This window comes from Dendropsophus ebraccatus, unplaced genomic scaffold (assembly GCF_027789765.1).
Source record: "Dendropsophus ebraccatus isolate aDenEbr1 unplaced genomic scaffold, aDenEbr1.pat pat_scaffold_809_ctg1, whole genome shotgun sequence".
NCBI lineage: Eukaryota > Metazoa > Chordata > Amphibia > Anura > Hylidae > Dendropsophus > Dendropsophus ebraccatus.
In genome coordinates this window covers 1-7,511 of record NW_027210408.1, presented here as the reverse complement: position 1 = coordinate 7,511, position 7,511 = coordinate 1, and the positions used below count along the sequence as shown (strand labels likewise).

The following is a 7,511-nucleotide window of genomic DNA, read 5'->3' as shown; positions in this document are numbered from 1 at the left end:
AAATATGAGCTGGTTTATATTCTATATTCAGTGAAGTTGACGAAGACGCGGATGAGGACGAGGCGGCGGACATCCCCAGGTGAGGGCTCAAAGCTTATAGTGTTGTAAATACATATTTATTTTTTCACCATCCAGTATAGAGAGAGGAGCTGCAGGAGGACAGGATAGGGGGCGCTCTAGTTAGACATAGCATCATATTTTTCCATTTATTTTAACAGCATTTATTCACATACCAAACTGCTGACACTGTGAGATAGCCATTAGGGTCCGCATACACTTCATACTTTAGTTGGTCGTACCCGACATATATAGTAACACTATGGTCAATGCATACAGCAATGTACAGCTCCACCATTACCTTTGCAATCACTTTCTTTACAATAAACTATATAATCTGTAATATAATGATATATTTATTTATGACATGGTTTACTTTCTATACACAGAGAAGAGGAAGAAGAGGATGAAGTGACCACCGAGGAGATCCCCAGGTAATGAAACAAAGCTTAGAGTATTGTGAATACATGTTGTTTTTTTCTGTCCGTTCCCGACATATATAGTACTATCATGGTAAATACATACAGCAATGTACAGCTCAATCCATTACCTTTGCAAACACTTTCTTTACAATAAACCAAATAATGTGTTATAAATAATATATTTATATATGAGATGGTTTACATTCTATACACAGAGAAGAAGAGCAGGACGAGGAGGAAGAGGCGACCACCGAGGAGATCCCCAGGTAATGAAACAAAACTGATTAACATTGTGAATACAAGAAACTGTTATTTACCATCCTGTATAGAGAGGACAGGGGGCGCTCTATTTGGAGGTGGATTTAATTTCTATTGTGGGTAATGTTGAATATTATATTACTGCAGGAGTGAATAGAGCTGGTAATAAATGCTGGAAGGATAGAACTAGACCTGACTATAATACATGTAGCTGCAGGAGCTGATGGCCCAGCTAAAAGAATACATTTCCTTTATATTGTTTCTATATAATGTGCTCAGCAATTCTGGTTTCCTTACACTAACCATTGATTTCCCTCCATTTCTTGGTCATTTCTCCTTGGCAGAAGCAGCAGCAGAAGGAGATCCATCTTATCCAGGTAAATATAAGGGATGATACACTTACATGATAACACACCTCTATTGCTGCACTGTATATCCTCATGTCATCACTATATATTATATTATCAGTCACATATAATAACCACGAAAGGCCTCATGTACATAATACAGACATACAAGTGACATGGTGCCGCCTGTATCACACCCACTAGGATAGCACTGAGTCCCCTCTCTCCAGTGTAATGTCTATTCCCCATCACTGCTGATGGGTCTGATCTCAGGAAAGTCATGCTGGTTTTTCTCTTTCCCTTATAGACTGCGGGCGCTGTTCTGCTGCTGCTGCGCCACCAAGGAGGAGTAAAGGTGAGTAACCAAAATCCCATCACACCTCAGATCACTTTTATTCTGACTATATTTTATCCAGTCAGGATAAAAGGATATATATTTATATATATATATATATATATATATATATATAATATATATTATATATATATATATATACATATATATATATATATATGTAACCTGTGATTATTAACAATGTTCATCATATCTTTATTCTGTTAAAACATGGCTTGTTATATATCCTATCTAGATAACACCGCGCCGCCAGTGTGAGGAGAAGACACCCGACCATCTGGAGCTGTCTGGAGGAGGAGGCGTCCGGAACATCAAGGGGTAAATGAGGCGCCAGTAAGAACAGGAGGAATCATTTACCTCACATGGGGGGGAGGAGGTTCCCCCATTTTCCATCAGAAATAGGAGGAATACACTTTCTTAACACCTAGAGTGTAAGGAGGAGGTGCCCTTAAAGGGGTTATCCAGGTACTAAAAAGGCATTTCCTTCCCTCGCCGCCATCTCACTTCTGGTTTGGTCTCCTCTCACACCAGCACCTTCTTACCTGGCAAAACGGAGGCGGCCTGAGACAGTGGGCCAGGTACTTTGTTGTGATTGTCGCATGCGGGTGGAACCAGTGGCGGTCAATGTACATACAATTTTGCCGATGTCATCACCGCATTGTGCGTACATTGACCACTGCTGGCGGTGAGTTTCACCCACATGTGGTGATCTCACCATAGTACCTGATCTACTGTTTCAGACCTTTGCCAGGTCAGAAGATGTTGGAATGAGATGAGTCCGAACTAGAGGTGAGATGCTGGTAATGGAGGAAAGGAAATGTCTTTTCAGCTCCCCAGATAACCCTTTTTTAACATCAAGAGGCAAATTAGGGGCCCATAACATCAGGAGGATTTATTTGCCTCATACGGGGGAAGGAGGAGCCCCCATTACCATTAGAAATAGGAGGAATACACTCTTTTAACACCTAGAGGGTCTGGAGGAGGTGCCCTTAAAGGGGTTATCCAGGTAACTAAAAAGGCATTTCCTCCCTCGCCGCCATCTCACTTCTGGTTTGGTCTCCTTTCACACCAGCACCTTCTTACCTGGCAAAACGGAGGCGGCCTGAGACAGTGGGCCAGGTACTTTGTTGTGATTGTTGCATGCGGGTGGAACCAGTGGCGGTCAATGTACAAACAATTTTGCCGATGTCATCACCGCATTGTGCGTACATTGACCACTGCTGGCGGTGAGTTTCACCCACATGTGGTGATCACACCATAGTACCTGATCTACTGTCTCAGACCTTTGCCAGGTCAGAAGATGTTGGAATGAGATGTGATCGAACTAGAAGTGAGATGCTGGTTATGGTGGAAAGGAAATACCTTTTCAGCTCCCCAGATAACCCTTTCAACATCAGGAGGCAAATCAGGGCCATAACATCAGAGGATTTATTTGCCTCATACGGGGGAAGGAGGAGCCCCCATTACCATCAACACTAGGAGGAATACACTCTTTTAACACCTAGAGGGTCTGGAGGAGGTTGCCCTTAAAGGGGTTATCCAGGTAACTAAAAAGGGATTTCCTCCCTCGCCGCCATCTCACTTCTGGTTTGGTCTCCTCTCACACCAGCACCTTCTTACCTGGCAAAACGGAGGCGGCCTGAGACAGTGGGCCAGGTACTTTGTTGTGATTGTCGCATGCGGGTGGAACCAGTGGCGGTCAATGTACAAACAATTTTGCAGATGTCATCACAGCATTGTGCGTACATTGACCACTGCTGGCGGTGAGTTTCACCCACGTGTGGTGATCTCACCATAGTACCTGATCTACTCTCTCAGACCTTTGCCAGGTCAGAAGATGATGGAATGAGATGAGTCCGAACTGGAAGTGAGATGCTGGTTATGGTGGAAAGGAAATGTCTTTTTAGCTCCTTAGATAACTCGTTTTTAACATCAGGAGGCAAATCAGGGCCCATAACATCAGGAGGATTTATTTGCCTCATACAGGGGGAAGGAGGAGCCCCCATTACCATCAACACTAGGAGGAATACACTCTCATAACACCTAGAGGGTGGAGGAGGTGCCCTTAAAGGGGTTATCCAGGTAACTAAAAAGGCATTTCCTCCCTCGCCGCCATCTCACTTCTGGTTTGATTCCTCTCACACCAGCACCTTCTTACCTGGCAAAACGGAGGCGGCCTGAGACAGTGGGCCAGGTACTTTGTTGTGATTGTCGCATGTGGGTGGAACCAGTGGCGGTCAATGTACATACAATGTTGCAGATGTCATCAAAGCATTGTGCGTACATTGACCACTGCTGGCGGTGAGTTTCACCACATGTGGTGATCACACCATAGTACCTGATCTACTGTCTCAGACCTTTGCCAGGTCAGAAGATGTGGAATGAGATGTGATCAAACTGGAAGTAAGATGCTGGTAATGGTGGAAAGGAAATATCTTTTCAGCTCCCAGAACCCCTTTTTAACATCTAGAGGCAAATTAGGGGCCCATAACATCAGGAGGATTTATTTGCCTCATATGGGGGGGGAAGCACCCTTTAATATCGACCCTCCGGGTTGGGGGAAGCCTTTTTTTTTTTCAGTTTCTAGAGGAAGAGACTCCCTTAACACCTAGAGTGAGAGACAAGAGTCTACAGGAGGCAGCAGTAACATCTAGAAGCAAGTGAGGTGAATTTATCATCAAGATTCATTGGTGTCAGATGGGACAAGAGTGATAGAGCTACTCACCCATCTATGCTGTCAGTGGTAGAGTTGGTATTAGCACCTGATCAACCTGAACCAGTGATGGAGCCCCTGCTCCAGGTTATGCTGCCCTTATCTGATTCTCAAACTATGTTTAATTAGGTTTACCCTCTAAGCCCAGAGGAGGGGCAACTCTCCAGCCATGGCTCCCTCGAGGTTTCCCCCACAGGGGGTTTTTCCTCGCCTGAGTGCTGGAGGGTGACTCATTGTGAGTCGGGGGTCTTTTTTGGTGTCATATAATTTAAAATAAAATTATGATCATTTGACACCTAATACAATGGTCATGTCTTTATTTTGCTGCTTTGGTGTCACTTATTTTGCTTTGGACTTATATATTTATTACATATTGCAAAGTCATAAAACCACACATCTGCCCACCCAGAGAACACCTCCATCATTTTATTTCATCAGGATCAAGACTTAGAGACCATTCACTTTAGTAACCTTGTGGACAGTGCCCCATGGAGAAGACTGTTTAAGACACATGACACCTTTATCTGTATGTGTGTATGTACGTTACATAGTATTAATTCAACTGTTAATCAACACTAATTATAGCAGCCAATGCAGGCCTACAGGAAGCGTAACCCTACTTTCCCAGGTGACTGAAAATCCAAAATTGCCTATGTGGGCAGGAGGGATTTTTAATAGACAGTCGAGTCAACTAGAACATAGATAATGGTTCCAAGTCTTACGGAGCTATACACAGTAGATAAATTCTCTGAATCTACAGGAAAAGTTTAACTGGAGTGAACTAAAAGGGAAGTCACATGAAAATAAAAAAGCAAGGCAGGCAGGGGTGCAGGAACTTAATAAACGGTGTATACTTACCAGTACCCGTCTCACTGAGCTGTGCCCTGGCTGTTATTTTCTCCTGGAATCCAAGCACGTCAAGTACCTGGAACTTCCAGCTGCAACCTGACGGCTAGGCTGAGCGGTGTCCTTCCCCAGTCACTGACTGGCTTGAGGGGCAATTGCTCAGCCGGGCACATGACGTTGTAACTGGAAGAGCTGCAAGAACCCAGCGGCTGTTAGATGGACCCAGGGACCCTATGGTGGACTAGGGTAAGTATAGTCGGTTTATTATGTTTCCGCAACTCCCCACCCCTCGGTTTTTTTTAATGTCCTGGGACTTCACCTTTAATGAATGGGTCTGGATGACACCCTTCAGTGTTGTCTGCGGGCGGGAGATAGCCCGGTACCTGTCTGCGAGTAGGAAGAGGAAAGGTTCTTCATGTGGACAAGTGTAATGGAGGCAGAGCCAGCGCTGAGGTAGGGCTGCCGGATTCACCGTATGGGAATCATGGGCTAAAAACAGGGCAAAGTGTGTTAATGCAGGAGCTCTGTGTGCCATCACACACAACACAGTGTCAGCGCATCATGTACGATGGTGCCCGTAGCTGAGAGAAACATTAGTGGATGGTATCGGCTGGACTATTAAACCAATAGGTATCGGCTAAATACAAAGCAATATTTCCGGGCAGCGGTGCATCATGGGTTGTCAGCACCCAGGGCAAGGCAAAGTATTGTGCTCCCCAACTTGGGCCTGTGAACATATAAGAGTAACAATGCAGACAGTGTGAGCATTAAGCATTTTTGCAAAAAACGAAACAAAAACAAAAAAAACGGATGAAAAAAAGGATGCAATTGTGTGCATCCATTTTAATCCGTTTTTCATTGACTCCATTATATATATATATATAAAAAAAAAAAAAATCCTTTTTTTAACGGACACAAAAATGAAGTTAACGGATCATTTTTTTTTTTTTTTAAATGAAAGTCAATGGAAAAACGTTTCAAAACGGGTGCACACAAATGCATTCGTTTTTGTTTTGTTTTTGCAAGAAAACGGATGAAAATAACTGATTGCAAAAACGTAGTGTGAACCCAGCCTAAGGTACATTTCTTTTGCAGTGCAGTGGGATCTTATAAGCAAGTACGGAGCTGCTGCTGATCGCTGGTTGCACATTTGTCTTTTTTGCTGCTTTTAAAGAGGATGTACCACCAGGTCCTCTTTAATCTAAACCCAGGGATCGAACGGCGCCGTCACGGGGAAGTCGGTGCCGTGGTCCATTTTTCGGACCGCGGCCCAGTTCCCGTGCACAGCGCCGTTCTATGCACCAGAACCGGCCGATGCTCAAGCACTGAAGGTAGGCCGGCCCGCCCCCAGTGGGAGGGAATTCCCTCCCCTGTATGACGCGGCTCCATTCATTCTAAGGGAGCTGCGTCATACAGGGGCGGGAATTCCCTCCCACTGAGGGCGGGCCGGCCTACCTCCAGTGCTTGAGCATCGGCCGGTTCTGGTGCATAGAACGGCGCTGTGCACGGGAACTGGGCCGCGGTCCGAAAAACGGACCGCGGCACCGGCTTCCCCTTGACGGTGCCGTTCGATCCCTGGGTTCAGGTTAAAGAGGATGTACCTGGTGGTACATCCTCTTTAAGCACAAGGCACTTTTGCAGTTGCAGCTTGTGAGATAGTTTAGTGGTTGCAATCCGGTCACTGAGGCACAAGGCACTATAAGTGAGAGTACTTTACAGTATATATATACAAGGCACTTTTGTAATGCCTCCGAAATTGGCCGCTGGCTGTTCCTATGGAGTTGATTGGAAAGAGCCAAGTACAGCGCTCTTCCAGCGTACTCGGCTCTTGCCATCGCCCAATAGGAAAGAATTGAGCGCAGGTCGCACGCTATACAAGCAACACTATTCATAACAGAGCCGGCAAGGCCGATATGGAGATCGGAGGGGAGTACAAAGGTCGGACACCAACCCCCCCCCCCACCCCCCGCCCCCGACTCCTACTTTCCTCTATCCTGTGAATAGGGGAAAGGGTGAATTTCTTCTGGACACCTCAAGGACAGTTTAGTCCACAGCTATTTTACCAACAAAAGTAGAAGGAACAACATCACTCTTACAGTAAAGTGAAAGCCCCTCTGTGAACAGTTTTCCTTTTCTTTTTACCCCATAGAAATTAATTTTGAGCCCAGCAAATGGCAGAACAATCAAACTATTGACCAGGTGAACTGCAAAAGCAAAGGGCCATCTACAGGCAATGTGCACCTGCCCCAAAATATATGTAAGGAAAACCATTCAGAGTTACGCCGAGGCATATGCAAGCACATTAGCAAAGTTAAAACGGGGACAGATACGGCACTAGTACGCCATGTTAGAGGCTTTTCTATTACAATGATGTTAACACATTGACTCTCTGTGGTTTGAGAAAAAGAAAACTGGTCTCGAGGTGTAAACTAGATAGCCTCCTTTTACAAGAGGAATATACAGACTACACTGTCCCTGGACGAAGGCTTCACATTTAAACAAAATTTGTTCTT

At 45.0% G+C, this 7,511-nt stretch overlaps 1 long non-coding RNA gene across 1 annotated transcript; it reads left to right on the top strand.

The window, feature by feature from the left end:
* Positions 1 to 686: 686 nt before the first annotated feature.
* On the top strand, positions 687 to 1,896 carry LOC138780348 (uncharacterized). Its single transcript, XR_011361227.1, has 4 exons — positions 687 to 745; positions 1,082 to 1,114; positions 1,392 to 1,439; positions 1,675 to 1,896. It is a non-coding gene; the product is annotated as an uncharacterized lncRNA (long non-coding RNA).
* The last annotated feature ends 5,615 nt before the right edge of the window (positions 1,897 to 7,511 follow it).